An 18453-nucleotide genomic window follows, 5' to 3' on the forward strand; every position below is an offset into this window, starting at 1 on the left:
CGCTACACTGTAAAAAAAATCCCGTAAAATTTACGGTAAAAAACCGGCAGCTGTGGTTGCCAGAATTTTACCGTAAAAAATACGGTAGCAACGTTTTAGGTTTTACGGTTTTAACTTAAATTTACAGTTAAATACCGTAATTTCATTAACTGATATAATATTAATATACCAACTACAGTCTTTTACCGTTAAATTCACGGTCATTTTTTACAGTGTACCGAAATTTCAAGTCGTTCCGAACACAACAAACTAGCACCTTGTGACAAGGTGTTATCCTGTGAAATCTGTCAAATCCGACTGGCCAAAATACGCAGACAGGTTCTGATTTTTTGGCAAAAAAATCTGGGCAAAAGTAGTATATTCCAACCTTCAGAACCTGATAAATTGGAATGATCAAAAAAACTGTATAAAATGGGTTCCAATTTATAAAATTTGATGTATTTATGAAACAATACTACAATGTCCAAAACAATCTCATTGCAAAACTAATATGCATTTTGGCAAATTGGTGGCTAATACTCATTCGTATGTTTTCATACAATCCATGTACGCCCAAGTGACGGTTACATTTAGGGGCAGACCTTCATGCTTATTTTTTTGCGACAAATCATACATTTTTGTACTTCACATTGTGTGAATTCATATGAAATCGCCACCTTGTAAAATAGATACAATTTGCGGTGAGATCAGGTTGCAGTGTCTCCACAAGGTTCTCCGAATCTTCCAGTCAGGTTCTTTATAGAGAGAAATTTGTTCGATTTTTGTGCATTGATAATATCCAAATTGTGCTTTGCCAAAATTATGCTACTATTGGCCTGGGCTGCCATCATAAAGTCAATTTGCACTGTTCCTCAAAGGAAAAATTTGGATCCCACCCTATCAAGAATCCCTCCAGAAACAGGTTCCTCTCACTATCGGATGGTTTTCATTCTTCTAGATACTTGCAAATGTACTGAAATCGAAGGCAACCTCTCAGCAGCAGCCGGTGTCAGGCTATCCGTGCCCGAGGTCTTCCCTTAGTTAACCTGACCAAATCCACTTTATTTGTGTAAATCCTATAACAGAAGAGTCTAATCCACTTTAGCTCCTGTCAAGCCTTGGCCAAAAATACAGAGAACTAAAGAGGGAAGAACCTACCTGAACAAGCATCGAATAAGTCTCTAAATAAAACCGTGTCCTGATTTTAGCTCTAAACTCCACCAAAATAATCTCTGGTAATTAGGCATTAAACAAGCAAGCAGATACTAGTGAAACTAACTCCTCGTTTCGACTTTCTGTCGTCAATCATGTTTGCATTGACATAAAAACAACTCTTTATAATAATATTATATAATACTACACTTAGTGGATTACAGCTGCAGTAAGACACGTACACATGATGTCAACAGACTGCAAATGCGTGCAGTAATTGCTCGCAATAGTAACTGGAAAGAGAATTTGGAATACAAATGAAGTACGATGAATCGAAATGAGAGTTGAAATCGATGTCTTGTGCTCAGGAAGCAGATGAGTGTCGCTTTAAGCCACATGTAAGTCTGATCAGTTCATTAGAGCACTGATGTAATTACAGGAGAAGACTTAAGCCCTAACAAACACCCGGCCTTAAAACTCAACAAACCATGTGCTTGCAAAGGTGTGCAGACTTTGTGCTGTTGTAACAACGGTTTTGATTTTATTTTGTTTTTGTTTTTTTTCACATATGGACAAAAATATATATAAAACCAAATTGAAGATAATATAGTAATGTGCATGGTATATGGTTGTAAGAATCTATTAGCATGCTGAACTAGAACAGTTATGAAATACAATCTAATTTCACATTCATAATCAAAAATCATATGCAAAAAATGTTTAAGCAGCATCATGCAAGATTTTTAGTATGATATTGCTTTTATGCAATGGATAGTTCACCCAAAAATGAAAACACTGTCATTATTTACGCACCTTAAATGTTGTTCCAAAACTGCATGACTTTCTTTCTTCTGTGGAACATAAAAGAAGATATTTTGAAGAACTTGGGTGATTTTGGAAAAGACATTTCTTGAGATATTTCTCAAATATCTTCATCTATGATGACAGAATTCATCCATCTTTATACTGATACACCTAAAAACAGTAACATTTAAATTGACTGACTCTGCTACATTGTTACAAACAAAAATATAAGCGTCTGGTCTGATAAAAATAGCTTGCTAATGTATTTCCTGCACAGTTTCACTTTTTTAGGTGAACAAAATATTTCCAAATGATGTCAAAGGATCAAGCTGAGTTAACAAAACATCAACACTCCTGTCTAATAGAAATAGTGCTGTATAATTCATTCATATCTGAATCTGTCACTCTGTGGTTAATCGTATTTGTTCTTTTACTTTTTTTGGAGTAACTGCAGTCTCTGAAGAGTTCATCTGTCCGTCCATATGGCCTCAGTCTCTTCCACCTGCTGCAGTGGGATGTCCTGTTAACACACACACACACAGCCTTTCAGTTTGAGCATTGTTGGACCCTGTTGACCAACTGCAATAAACATTGATGCAATGCATCTATATAACAAATTACGTATATTTATTGAAGAGTAAGTTATGGTTTGTTTATTTATTTAGATGTAGAATCACTGACTTAACAAGAACATATTTATTATTTTTTGGGGTGCCAAAAAGATCTCATATGTATTATATTCGATATATAACATGTTTAATAAACTGTATCAGCTTTAAAACCAACCCTGTGTGATTTATTATACTGTCATTGTTTCACTTTTTGAGTTGCATAAGCACAAATTAAATTCAGATTGCATTACTATTTAATTAAAAACCATTGATGAATATCAGTGCACTTTGCGTAGTAGAAGAAACGTTTAACGTTTTTAAGGTACCTTATCAGGAAAAATGAGAAGCAAATTCATTTCCAGCCTCTTGTCCTCACTGCTGGATGATAGATACTGTAAGTTGAGAAACATGCATCTCTTGAGGACAACATATTACCCATAATCCCCACTGAGTGTCGGCCCACAGTGAACGGCCTTGACACGCATGCATTACTGTCAGCAGCTCTGACTGTGTGTACGGGAATAAATGTCAGTGTAAAAGTACAGCAAACTTGACCCAGTCCTGACTGTGAGAGAAGCTGGTACTTTAGTTAAAAGGGTATGTATTTACAATTTTACAAATGACATGCATTTACAGTACATTGCAAAATTTTAATTACATTGTGGGGTCATTCTAAGGAAACTGTACCATTTGCCATTTGTGTCTTCATGACTTGCAAGTACATAATTAACATAATTCTGTCTTTTTAAATTAATTGGCTAAAATAATATTTGAGCAGGTGTTCAGTGTGGCTTTGGATCCCAAGTTTGATTTTTTTAAAGGGATAGTTCACCCAAGAATGTCATTTTTGTCATCATTTACTCACCCTCGAGTTGTCCCAAATGTTCTTTCTTCTGTTGAGGTCCCCACTGACTTCTACAGTATTTTTTTTACATAGAGTACTCAATAAATGTTTCCAACACTCTTCAAGATATCTTCTTTTGTGTTCAGCAGAAGAAAGAAACTCTTATAGGTTTGGAACAACTTGAGAGTAAATGACAACAGAATTTAAATTGTGGGTGAACTATCCCTTTAAAGGGTTAGTTCACCCAAAAATGAAAATTCTGTCATTAATTACTCACCCTCGTGTTGTTCCAAACCCGTAAGACCTTCGTTCGTCTTCGGAACACAATTTAAGATATTTTTGATGAAATCAGAGGGCTCTCTGACCCTCCCATAGACAGCAAGGTAACTACCACGTTCAAGGTCCAGAAAAGTACCGCGCTGACCCAGATCATTACGCCTATTCTCGTAGCTTCGTAACTTTACAGTTGAACCACTGATGTCACACGGGACTACTTAGTCGATCATCTTGGTAGTTTTCTGAACCTTGAACGTGGTAGTTACCTTGCTGTCTATGGGAGGGTCAGAGAGCCCTCAGATTTCATCAAAAATATCTTAAATTGTGTTCCGAAGATGAACGAAGGTCTTACGGGTTTCGAGCAACACGAGGGTGAGTAATTAATGACAGATATTTATATGATGTAAATTATATGAAAATAAATATATACATGTAAATACATGTAAATACTTTCAAAATATATGCTGCATGTGTATTTATATATACATATTAAATATACACAAACATATATTATGTAAACAAAAACTTTTAATTTGGATGCGATTAATCGATTAATCGTCTGACAGCACCAATATATATATTTCTTGTTATAATTAATATTTTATTTACATCAATAAACAACATTACAGAAGCAGAATTTTCATTTTTGGGTGAACTAACCCTTTAAAATGTGGACATTTGCATTTTCTGCTTTCTTGTGATTTTAAGTGCACAAGGCTTCCTGAAGCTCTCAAACTTTTATAAAGCTCTTGAGTCATGGAAGCTGATCTTTAAACAAATTTTCTCCTCATTTAATTTGGAATAATCAATATATATTATCAGGTTGTAACTTGAGATTTTTCCCTGACTAGTTTAGTAAGGGCAATGTCTTTATCTCGCACTTTGTAAGCAACAGTGAGACATTTTACTGAAAAATGTGAGGTAAATGCATCTAGATATTATACCTTCTAATCTGTTGTTCCTGGTGAAATCTTACAAATTGTAATGCAATATGATTTAGAATATCCCCAAACAATCTATGAATGGTTAGCATTTTGGATATAAAACATACAAATCAATATCTGAGAAATTTTATTACTGCTACTAATAATCATTCATTTAATAAAGCTTATTAAAAGTCCATTTAAAAACGATTCATCATTACTACCATTGTAATATAAATGTAAGTAAATTTAACCAAAACATTTCCCCGCTGTGTTCCTTTTGCCAAAAAGAGGAAGAATCTCTCGCCTATTTATTTTTGTTCTTATACTACATATTTTTGACTTCAAATCTCAGCATCTTTGTTTTTTGTGTTTTATTAGATTAGCAACATTTCTATCAATGTGTTTCTTTCCACTCTGACATTTCTGGCAATAGAAAGCTATATGATGTCTTAATTTCTTTAAAGACCACATTCACAAAGCAAGATATCTTAAATTTAAACATAACTGTAAATTACTTGCCTCAGATTTATGTTTACTATTAAAATCTCTTCCGATAAAAAAAGCTCTTAAAACATTCTGCAATATTGATTGACCTATTTTTTATTTATTTCTGTACTCCACTCTGTACTCTCTGTAATGTTGTTTAGTGATGTAAGTATTATACTTTCAAAATATATGCTGCATGTGTATTTATATATACATATTAAATATACACAAACATATATTATGTAAACAAAAACTTTTAATTTGGATGCGATTAATCGATTAATCGTCTGACAGCACCAATATATATATTTCTTGTTATAATTAATATTTTATTTACATCAATAAACAACATTACAGAAGGGCTCAGTTGATTAAAATTTTTTATCTAATATATATTTAGATTTAACATGGTTTTGCATGTAATGTAATGTAATGCAAACCAATTTTAAAATAAGTTGCATTTAATTACCTACATTTTGCTTTTATTTAAATTCAAATATCATGCTTCTACAGTTTTTTGTTTATGAATGTTTATGGCCCTGTTACTTTGGGTCTGATGTGGGAAAACATGATATCTTGACACACCTGCAGAAACCTTTTCAAATAAAATTAGCCTATTAAAAAACGTTTTTCCAGAGTTTGCTCAGGCACAACCAGGCATTTAACTCGTGATTTAACTTTAAAGCCTGTAAGAGCCTTTCAAGACTCATTTATGACTTTTCTATTTTTACATCGCTTATCTACACGTAAGATTAGATTTCTTCCTTCCCTTAATGCGGTTCTTGCTGTGTGCTAAAAGAGTCTAATGCAATGGAGCCTGTAATCTATAATATAAATCAAACAATTCGGGCTTTATTTCCAAACATTTCAAACACAAGTTGAAAACAGCCTACATCTAGTGATGTTCTGGCCATGTGCTCAGCGCCCTCTGCTGTCCACTGACAGAGAAATACACAATCATAGGTGGGCTTGTTTGACTTTGAAATGAGGATGATGTACACAAACTATCCTGGCGAGCCTGCAGGGTGATCACACACTAAGCAAATACTGCTCTGCTTTGAGGAATCGATCACTCTAATTTGGATGGTAAACCACTTTGACCCGCGAGAGTGTTACGTTATCTCCTCCACACAAACATCATCTATCACTGCCAGGCCTTTCTGTTTGCCTTGACTCTATTCTATCATTATACAATGTCTGAATCTCACTGGCCATCTGAGTGGGTCACTCGGGTGAAGCCAGACAGACTATAAACACGTCGGGAGTCATTATTTCCGGTGAAGGAGCTGGTCTCAATTACCTGAAATCAAGGCTTGGTGCTCGGTTTTCTTCTCATGTTCAAGTGATCACTGATTTGTGCAGTGCATGAGAATGTCTCGGCTGAATACACACTCTTATGAGCTCAGATTGTCTGATTTTGTCTCAAGAGGACTTCAGCATGAAAATTATGTAACACTACTTGGAAAAATGTTGTTTTTTGTGTGTTATTTCTTTTCTATTGTGTAGCCTTGTAGTACGGAGCTCCTATAAGAGAACATAGCGATGGAAAAAATATGAGATCAGAAGGGAAATGTTATTTCTATGCTTTTGCATTCTCTCGTGAACCATTTGCATTCTCTTACAAAAGTGTTACATTATCCTGAGTAACTTTGCATTTTCTCACAATACATTTGTACGCTCTCGCAAAACAATTGCGTTCTCCTAGAAAAATGTGCATTTTCTCGCAAAACATTTGTGCGCTCTCGCAAAACAATTGCGTTCTCCTAGAAAAATGTGCATTTTCTCGCAAAACATTTGTGCGCTCTCGCAAAACAATTGCGTTCTCCTAGAAAAATGTGCATTTTCTCGCAAAACATTTGTGCGCTCTCGCAAAACAATTGCGTTCTCCTAGAAAAATGTGCATTTTCTCGCAAAACATTTGTGCGCTCTCGCAAAACAATTGCGTTCTCCTAGAAAAATGTGCATTTTCTCGCAAAACATTTGTGCGCTCTCGCAAAACAATTGCGTTCTCCTAGAAAAATTTGCATTTTCTCGCAACACATTTGTGCTCTCTCGTAAAACAATTGCGTTCTCCTAGAAAAATGTGCATTTTCTCGCAAAACATTTGTGCGCTCTCGCAAAACAATTGCGTTCTCCTAGAAAAATTTGCATTTTCTCGCAAAACATTTGTGCGCTCTCGCAAAACAATTGCGTTCTCCTAGAAAAATTTGCATTTTCTCGCAAAACATTTGTGCGCTCTCGCAAAACAATTGCGTTCTCCTAGAAAAATTTGCATTTTCTCGCAAAACATTTGTGCGCTCTCGCAAAACAATTGCGTTCTCCTAGAAAAATTTGCATTTTCTCGCAAAACATTTGTGCGCTCTCGCAAAACAATTGCGTTCTCCTAGGAAACTTAGCATTTTCTCGCAAAACATTTGTGCACTCTCGCAAAACAATTGCGTTCTCCTAAAAAAATTTGCATTTTCTCGCAAATCATTTGTGCTCTCTCGCAAAACAATTGCGTTCTCCTAGAAAAATTTGCATTTTCTCGCAAAACATTTGTGCGCTCTCGCAAAACAATTGCGTTCTCCTAGAAAAATTTGCATTTTCTCGCAATACATTTGTGCGCTCTCGCAAAACAATTGCGTTCTCCTAGAAAAATGTGCATTTTATCGCAATACATTTGTGCGCTCTCAAAACAATTGTGTTCTCCTAGAAAAATTAGCATTTTTTCGCAATACATTTGTGCTCTCTCGCAAAACAATTGCGTTCTCCTAGGAAACTTCGCATTTTCACGCAATACATTTGTGCTCTCTCGCAAAACAATTGTGTTCTACTAGAAAAATTTGCATTCTCTCGCAAAACATTTGTGCGCTCTCGCAAAACAATTGCGTTCACCTAGAAAAATTAGCATTTTCTCGCAAAACATTTGTGCGCTCTCGCAAAACAATTGCGTTCTCCTAGAAAAATGTGCATTTTCTCGCAAAACATTTGTGCGCTCTCGCAAAACAATTGCGTTCTCCTAGAAAATTTTGCATTCTCTCGCAAAACATTTGTGCGCTCTCGCAAAACAATTGCGTTCTAGAAAAATGTGCATTTTCTCAAAAACATTTGTGCACTCTCGCAAAACAATTGCGTTCTCCTAGAAAAATGTGCATTTTCTCGAAAACATTTGTGTGCTCTCGCAAAACAATTGCGTTCTCCTAGAAAAATTAGCATTTTCTCGCAATACATTTGTGCTCTCTCGCAAAACAATTGCGTTCTCCTAGAAAAATTTGCATTTTCTCGCAATACATTTGTGCTCTCTCGCAATACATTTGTGCTCTCTCGCAAAACAATTGCGTTCTCCTAGAAAAATGTGCATTTTCTCGCAATTACATTTCAATGCTTTTGCTTGCAAAACTTTCACAAAAATCCTCATTTGCTCTCAAAAAACTGGTGATTGAAATAATATAAACTGGAGGTTAGACTGTATTTGAGTGCTTTAGCAAATTAATGCCAAGTTTCTTAGGGAAGCATACAACTTCTGTGTGAGAACAGGGGATTGCAATTTTTTTCTTTTAGATTGCAGCCACTTTTGCTAGCATGTTCACAACTTTGCAAATTATTATGCTTTTCACAAGGGCCGTATCCAACACATTTGTTGCACACAACAAAATATGGAAAACGGTGGCAAATATTGCTGCAGGACATTTAAGCAGGATCCAAAAAAAGAGCAGTGATCAGTGGAAACACGTTATCCTCTGGACTTTTGAAGAGGACAGTCGGCTTGCTAACTTCAAACTGTTTTTCTTTTTTTATTATATGAATGTACTTTATTTTAGTTCAATAATTTTTTTATATATTTTGTATTTATGGAATAGTTGTAATATTTTGTTATGTTAACCAGTTTTTGAGTCTAGACCTAAAATGAAATTTCAAACTTAAACTGTCGCAAATTTGGATTGCTTTGGAGCACTCAAGTTGGTGTCTTTTCAAAGAAGCCAGATTATTGCTGAAGGAAGTGTAAAAAGTGAAAAACAAAAAAAGTTATTCATTATTATGAAAAATGCACAATTATATTTTTTTATTTTATATGAAATACATATTTTCCAAAACATGTCTTATTCTAAATCAGCATTAAAAACAAAGCCATAAATCTAAACAAGCTGTGTTCCAAATTTGAGGTTGATGTCTCAAAACGTAAGATTTTGTTCAGGTGCAATAACAAACATATCCACTAGATGAAATTTGCTTCCTATTTATTTCCAATGTGGCCTTTTTTTACTGCGAACAGTACTAGTGTGACTTTTTTTTACCAGGATCATTTAATACGGAAGTTCTAAGCGGCCATGCAATATTATTTTTTTTCCTTCTCGTTTTCTCGTTATAACGACTTAATTTTCTCGTGATATCGACATAACGAGTTGTTTTCTCGTTATAACGACTTAATTTTCTCGTTATCTCGACATAACGGGAGTTGTTTTCTCGTTATAACGACTTAATTTTCTCGTTATCTTGACATAACGGGAGTTGTTTTCTCGTTATCTCGACAAAGTTTAAAAAAAATTTTTTTTTTTACAATGATTATTTGATCTACTGTTGTTATAGTAACGACCTCAACTTTGACACGCATCTGATGGACAGATAAACCATGTGTTCTTACTGTAGCCTATGTCGTGGATATTTCAGCAAATTTTGCTTCGCCTAGTAATAACGTCTACAATACAAAAATAAAGGCTGATCAATCACTGTTGATATTTCCAGAGACAGTACGCTAAACATTTTGTTTGTGTAATTAACATGTTTAAATGGTCAAAGCAACACCGCAAACACAGGCGGAGCGCCTTCAGGATGCAGAACTATTCTAAAATCTTTTAGAGCTGCTTGGATTCAACTCACTTTTAATTTTCCTTTTATTTGAAAGAAAATTATATATAATTTGTAATTTTTAGTATTGCCTAGGGCGTCAAATTGGCTAGAAACGCCCCTGTTTAGTTGATTAGAAATGACTCAGTTTAGCATGTGAATCAAGGATGAAATGATGGTTGAGCAGTACGATTCCAAACCGCTTTTGGAATTTTAACCAAACAAGAGCCACATCTCATAAAACAGAGCTGAGAATAATAACGAGATTAGGGATTTATTTAAAATAGAGATTTATTTAAATTACAGCGAAATATACTCCATTTATATGATTCAGTAGAGAACAGTCCACATAATAAGAATCCAAAACGAATAAATAAAACGATGTGAAAATTGAACAGATTCCACCAGTTCCACCACATGCATGCTAATGGAGAGGGTAATTATCATCATCGCTGTCAGGGATTCATCCAGGGAACATTTTCTGTGGTTGACCACATTTGTTTTGAAAGGGAACAGTGAGGAAACCCGCAATCAGTGCTGAGAGATGCTGCACACATACTCATTACACTCAGCGAGTATGATTATGTCCATGTATACAAACGTACGTTTCAACGATCTGTAGCCATAAACATTTGGACAGAAGCAATATGTGGCACTGAGGCTTCAACCAGCTTATTGTGTCTGGAAGAACAAAAAATAAGGTGCTTGAAATTCACATCTGTGAAGTCATGTTTTTGTGGCACAAAAAGAAGAAATGTTTTAAAGGGTCATTGGGTTTCTGTAGGTTTTAAGGACATTTAAGACTACTTAGGACCTTTTTAAGACCAACTAAAGAAAACACGATGACTTGTATTAGCAACTACAACTTCTAACCTATTTCCATGAATTAATTTGACAAAAACAGCTTAAGGTTTGAATAGCTCTGCTCCAAACCATATGGAAACAACTTTCCCATGCAAATGTCTAAAGATTCCTAAATCAAGATACATTTATGTGACAAGCAATATGACATAAGAGAAGTCTTGTTTTCTGTGAAACTGATCAAAATGAAGATTACAAAAAAAAAAAAACCTGCCAATGGGCTCAGAAAAAAATACTTAATTCAAAGCGAAAACAAGTTTTCATTCCCATTAACAGATATTTGTAATGGTTTTGAACATAAAATCCCTTCTTTTTGAGATTTAAATTAACACTTCATATCTTAATTTTGCATCTCATGTATTTAAGGATATTTGTATTTGAAAACATTTTAGCAATGCATGCAACATATGCCATGACTTTGAGACTTTCTTCTCAGATTTAAGATCTTTTTAAGGCCTTAATTTGTGGAAGGGCGAGTTAAGACTGTGTAAGACTGTTTTAAGACCCGCAGAAACCCTGTTAATGTCAGTAACACAGTAATAAAAAACAACATGAATTTAAAAATGTGTTAACGTTAAACTCAGCACATGAAATAGACATGGAATTTTGTGATATGTTGTATATTTATGAAGAATTTGCTTTTCTGCACTTAGAACTCTGATGTTTATTGTCCTGAAGCTGTTAACAGGAGATGCTTTTATTTCTTCTGAAAGGATTCTTGGAAAGTGTTCGTCACATTTCATCTGAAATGCTGCATGCATTCATGGCCTCACGCATGCAAGGATGTTCCTGGCCGATAGCAGACCTCACAGCCCACCAAAGCTGACACATCACACCCTCACTGTTAAAATAAACTCAACTGAAGCGGTCCAGAATGAGTGACGAGTTCAAGTGCTGTGGAAAATTACAGAAACGCCCCAGTGGAGAAGCACAAAGATGATTTCACATATCAAACCAAGCAGTTCAGGATAATTCCTCTTTGTTTACTTTCTGCTAGTATTGTACATGATTTCAGTCACTACATTGTTATTTTCAGTAGGGCTGCACGATTAATCGAATGCGTTTGTCATGCGCATTTTGTTAGTAATGCCGGTTCTGTATTCAGCAGTAAACTCCGATAAACCATATATTGTCATAATCGTCTGTTTAGTAGTCACGTTGAATCAATAAAAGCAGTTAAATCTTCTGTTTATCCAGCTACAGCAATAGGCATTTCCTGGGTTTCTTCTGCGAGGCGTATTTGGAGTTTCAGCGCGAGAGCGCCCTCTGGCCTTTGGATGGAGATTTACTGCTGATCACAGAACCGTGCTTCACTGAAAGATACGCATGACAATCGCAGCTTCTGTCGAATCGCGATTTCGATTTATCATGCAGCCCTAATTTTCAGAAAGAAATGGTATTTGGTCGTTATCCTGTTTTTAAAAAGACATTGTTGCACTAAATAAGAAAATATTAAACCAGGTTTGATTGGGGTCAAGGTGGATGTGTGAAGTTAGTAAGTTCACAAGTGTCCAGTCCAGTAACGTGTAGTGAAATATTTTGTTTAAATACAAGGGTGTAGAATTTAGTAGGGATGCTATGACATGTCCCTACCAATATCTACTAAATTGCTCCAAGCAATAATTTTGATCAAACAATTAAACGTCTGTTGTCTGCTGCTATGTCCCCACCAATGCCAAAATCAAACCTACACCCTTGTTTAAATACACAAATGAGGCATCGTCTAATTAAATATGCACCAATTTGCATACATTTCTAGAACAAAAATCAGAACATTGGATGAAGTCGGCTTCAAAATTCTTGTTTCATTTTGTTGACATATTAGTCAGAGGTTTTTACAGAGGGGATTTTGGATTCACGCTATAATTCAGAAACTTCTATCAACCTCCAAAAAAAAAAAAAATCAGCATTTATTTAGGATTAAAATGTTGTAGAAAACCCCTCTGTAAAAACCTTCAGAATATAGATAGGAATCAAACTGTCAAGTCTGGTGTATGCAAGTGCTGCTTCAGATTTCTAACTCAGAGCAGGAGAAAAAAAAACTTGTTTTAAGAAAACGGCCTTTAAAGATATGTACTGTAATTGAAATCTACAGCTGCAAATAAATTTCCAAGTTCCACTCACTGCTTCTTTGCCTTCATGACAGAATTGAACTGATCTTTTGTTTTAGTTCCCCATTTAGTGCTTCAAATTTATTATAATCAAGGAGTTAAACAACAGAGGATTTAAAATGAACAGATGTAACATGTTACCTCAAAGTCAACATTGTATCAGAGTGAAATGGCTTATTGTACAAGAAAAAACTGGACTGAATTGATTGGATTGTAGAAAGTGCTGGCTAATTGCTGCACTTGTTTCATGTGAGTGACAGGTTAGAGGGGAACCCAGCCCTTGAGCCAATATATAGAGGAGATTTCATTTCTCAGAAAAAATAATTTATAATAAACACTGCAACATTCCATTAAAAACTAAAAACATGAACATTTTTACTTCATCGTGATTTTAAATGTTTAATATTAATGGTAAATGACTCTAATTTTAAAAATATTAAAATATGCACTGCCCCCAGAAATATGTGGACAATTAAACCACACTTAATGTCTAAATAAAGACAATAAAGACAAAGTCTGAAAAATGTAAATAAAGATAACACAAACATGGTTTTTAAACAAAACATTTCACAAAAAGATGCACAATAGATTCAAAATGAAAACAAACTGTATATTTGGTTGTCAAAATTTAGTGGAATATGTTCATGCACTGAAAACAATTTGGTGTAGAAATAATTTTCACTCAGGAATTAGGTTAATTTCACAAATTACAAAGAGAAACGGCATGAAATGGCATAATGCGTTGAATGAAACAAAATTTTGAAGTAGAAAGACTGAAATAGTATTTTCTTGTAAAACATGCATTAATAATCTCTGATAGAACACCTGTTTGAATTTACAGGGGAACTGTCTTCATACATCCATTGAAAACCACTTTGGGATTGCTGCATTGCATCATGTTTGCACATATCATATGGTTGATAACCAGTTTGTGTGAAATTTTGATCCATTCTTTTGAGTGTGTGTGTGTCCAGAATTGTCCAATTATTTAGATCCACCATATGAACTATATGAGCAGTAAAGTAAAAATATGAGATCTCAATGTAGAAAATTGAGAGTGCTTAAACGTTTAAATCCCTTCACTTAACCTGTAGTTTGTCAGAATAACAGAATTCAGTCAATATCTGTTGTTATTCTGTTGGCTATTTGTGTTAGCCAACAAAGCCAACTGTCAAATAGATGCTTGTGTTTCTTAACCATTTAGTTATAGTATGAATGAAGCTATAATTAGCTTACAAAAAGGGTTCCAAACATCCATTAGTTAAAATAACTTGCTCAAAATGGCTTTGACCTTTAAACCATTAAAGGGGTCATATGATGCGATTTCAAGTTTTCCTTTCTCTTTGCAGTGTTACAAGCTGATTGTGCATAGATAAGATCCCTGAAGTTGCAAAGACTAAAGTCTCAAAACCAAAGAGATATTCTTTATCAAAGTTAAGACTCTGCCACGCCCCCCTAAAACGGCTACGAAGCGTTTGAGAGAGGCGGGGCATAGAGGACCTACAATAATGTACAGTATTTTAAAAATAATGTGTTTTTTGAACATTAAAGCATGTCAACATATTCTGTTACACCAAATACACAAAATAATGATCTTTAAAAAAGCATCATATGACCCCTTTAAAACGTGAGAGAATGGAAGAAAACAGTGGATTTGAACTTGCATGTAGCCTACAGACCACAAAGTGACCTCCGCCTACTCATATTCGCTCATTACCAAAGTGAAATTATAGACTGTAATCAAATATCCCATGACAGATTTAATTACATGGCTCTTTAGAATACTCGGTTTTAATTAGTAAATTGCGCCATCAAGCGGTCTGATATTTTCTGTTATTCGCAGCGCTTTCAGATCACTACGCGAACTTAATTGTTTATTTCCTACAAACTCTATTGGCGCCATTCCTTAGTGAAAATGACTTAAAATTTACCAATATTAATACTGCATTTTAACTGTAAGCTTTAAGAAAATATTCAGGTAAAATTCCGAAATAATTCAAACTCAAATCAAAATTATAATTACTTTTTTTTTTCTCTCTGTAGGAGCTGTAGCGGTTGACTCCTAAAACTAATTTTGGTTATTAGGTGAGTTGGGCTTCGGTTTAGCTCTTCCGCGAGAATTAAAATGCTGGTTTGACGAGTATCTGTTCACCCATTGTTACAGATAAGCGACTTTTGGAGCCAATAATAACGCCAAAATCTAAAATAAAATGACGATAAAGAGATTTAGCCCTAACGGGGAAAAAAAATGTCCATATAGGCCTATCTTACCTGTCGAGCAAGAAAGAGTCCATCTCTAGGTCGGTTTGGCTCTGTCACCTTCCTCTTTGCTTGTAAACTTTTAAACAATTCACTGATAAGATAACAACTCTGCTCATTGGTTATGGAGAAAAAAAAACCTGTCAGAACAAACACACCTCCCACCTCACTGAACATGCGCTGTAATAGTCGGACGGACCTTCTTCTCTGTTTACGAACGTGACATAACCACGCAAAGACGAATGACGTAAAGTTGACATTACCCGCGAAATCCGACCCGACATCTTTATATACTGTAGCTTAAATCTCCATGTATTTGTGTCATTTTATAAGGTACATTTCATGTCCACTGTTGACAATTATATATTGTTTTTTAACAATTTACTTCGGAAAAATCATATTTTATTGTTTATATATATATATATATATATATGTGTGTGTGTATATATATATATATATATATATATATAGTTTATATAGGCTAGTTTGTGCAGCCTGTTTCAGTTCACGTGAAACTACTTTGATTAAAGCCCCGTAACAGCCTACTTTAATTTTTTTTAATTGAGTGGGTCTATAATTTAAGATAATGATAATAATAATTTAAATGTTACATTCAACATTATTCATATTAAATGCATTAATAAAATAAAAACTACTTTTTATGTATTTTTTCTTTTCCCTGTATAAGTTTATGTATGCAAGTGTGTGTGTGTGTGTGTGTGTGTATTCCATTTCTCCTCTCCTTTAAATGCTCTGCTTTATATACTTACATATATAAGATACATACAAGATGGAGATAAACACATGCACAAAACAACCAAGCACCCACACTTGACATAATCACATTGTCCTCCTATATGTTGTTATGATGTCCTGTCCTATGAATATAAAATCAAAACAAATATAAAAATACTTCAGAAAAATATTTTTAAAAATGAGTTTAAATTTAATTTTCTTTCAGAAAATATTTTATTGTAGTATAGTTTAATATTATATTTTATATATTTTGTCCATGAAATTCATCAACTATGTCACTAAAAAGAACAACCTCTAAAAAAGGTTCATCACATCACCATGTGACCATCATGTATGCTATCTTCTTCTGTGATGGACATTTTAACTGACCACCAATGTTATATATATCTTATTTTAATGAAAAATATATATATATAAAAAATTATTTTTTTATTTTTTTATTTTTTCCACATTTGAGGTTAACCTTATGAAGAAAATAGCATGTTGTTGGCCAGACTAGGCCTTCCATTGAAATCATGAGTCAAAAGGGAAAATGATCAATTTACCCCACAGAGCCAATTTTTGTATAACAGTTTTCATGACCGTACTGTGTGACTGTTTACTGATTACTGATGTCCACTTTTCAATAAACTGCTACCTGAACAGCAAAAACAGTTTAGAACAAAATATTGACAATTGAGAAACAATCATACACAGCATACAGAGTGCAGACAATGGAAGAAGAAACTTCTAGAGAATCAAAGGCGGTACAGGTTTCCAAGTGGCAGAATGATGTGACTTAGAAACAGCATCATATTTCATAATGCAGAATCAGCAGACGTGTATAGGTGGAATAGTGAAATGGTCTGAATAATTTTAATTGCAAACATGAACACAAAGTCTTCCAGTGAGGGGAAAAAAGATGCTGGATGAATAATGAATGAAAATGAAAAACAGGAAAAAAATGAAATGACAAAATTATTTGCATATTCCAGGGTTTTATAACTTGTCACATGGTCAATGGAAAACAGAACAGACCAAATATATATCCACATTTGACCACCATTACATGTTTCAACATCATGGTTAACAAAGAGACGTAATTATTCCAGTGAAATCAACAGTCCAGAAGCAGCCTAGCCCTTCTAAATGATCTCTAAACGCTTCCACCAGAGCAAAATTGTATATTTAAACCACAAGACCAGTGCAGTTGAGCTAGTCTGGACCAGAAATAGCACCGGCGCATTCACAGTCTATCTGTGGTCTACACAAATCAACCCAAAAAAAGAAAAAAAGGAGTGTGTCCTAAAGTACATCTGCGGCAACACACTGAATGTAAACATTTACAGACATTTACAGCAATCAACTTGCATCTGTTTTGTAAACCCTTAGCTCTGCTAGTGCTTTCATATTGATGGGAAACATCTAACTCTATGGAAACACATTCATTCTGAAGCGAAACAACAGAATGTAATGTTAAACAGAAAGCAGGTACAACACAAATATGAACACAAAACAACTATTAAGTGCTATAGTTGGTATAAACACTAAAACCTCTGCAAACAGGACAAAAAATATTTTTTAGCTCACTAAATTTGTAACAAAGGCTAATTTAGTATATTGACCAACATATCTACATAGCTCTCGTTTTATTTTTAACAATATTTGAATTGAAATAAAAAATATCCTACTGTAAAATGACTAAATGTAACCTGTTCTCGTCTGAACACATTTCTGTGAAACTGAAACTGACTGAAGAATGATAATCTCATCACTTTCTTTAGTTTTTTTCACATGGTCAGTCGCTACACATGCTGCTCTTCAACTGTATGTTTGTGAATGGCAGGATGGAGCAATGGATGGAGCATCTGCTTCAGACACATTACAGCATGTGTGGACAGAAACAGTCAATGTACCATACATTGTTTTCTAGTTTCACATTTTGTGAATATGCTACACTTGAGTACCTATCACTGGCAGTGTATTGAGGATATTCAGCAGCAGAGTGGGAAAGGCCCTTCTTTAACTACATTGTGTGAGAGTCACAGGTTTCTGCTTGTTGTTTGGCAGTAATGTGTCTCATGAGTGATATCTGGCCCACACTAGCTGACAAACTGCCTTTAGAACTTAAAATCAAGCAGGTTCTGTTTCTTCAAGAAACTGTATAAAAGGGCAAATCTCATAAAAAAATGTATCTACTGTAGGTTAAAAACATCATTTATTAAAATTATTGTAATATAACTGCATATTTTATTCAATTATATTAACTAGGGCTGGGCAAAAAAAAAAATCGATTTTTCGATATATCGTTTTTTAAAATGTGTTCGATTCAATATCGATTCTCAAAGGCCACGAATCGATTTTTTTCTATATTTATTTCCGCAAACATTGAACATAAGATTTACGTTAATCTTATTACTAGTCTGTCTCACTAGATGTAACCCCCTTATATATCGAATCGAAAATCGAAATCGAATAGAAAATCGAAATCGAATCGAATTGGAACATCTGAATCGATACCCAGCCCTAATATTAACTATATTATTCAATTATATTACAATAATTTGTAATTATATTACAAT

The 18453-nt window shown here is 34.4% G+C and overlaps 1 long non-coding RNA gene across 1 annotated transcript; it reads right to left on the reverse strand.

The window, feature by feature from the left end:
- Positions 1-2369: 2369 nt before the first annotated feature.
- Positions 2370-15487, reverse strand: LOC107747193 (uncharacterized). The gene is made up of 2 exons (XR_001640775.1): positions 15149-15487; positions 2370-2455 (listed from the first exon to the last, which is right to left on the reverse strand). It is a non-coding gene; the product is annotated as an uncharacterized LOC107747193 (long non-coding RNA).
- Between the last annotated feature and the right edge of the window lie 2966 nt (positions 15488-18453).

This window comes from Sinocyclocheilus rhinocerous, unplaced genomic scaffold (assembly GCF_001515625.1).
Source record: "Sinocyclocheilus rhinocerous isolate Xijiao unplaced genomic scaffold, SAMN03320098_v1.1 scaffold671, whole genome shotgun sequence".
Taxonomy (NCBI): Eukaryota; Metazoa; Chordata; class Actinopteri; order Cypriniformes; family Cyprinidae; genus Sinocyclocheilus; species Sinocyclocheilus rhinocerous.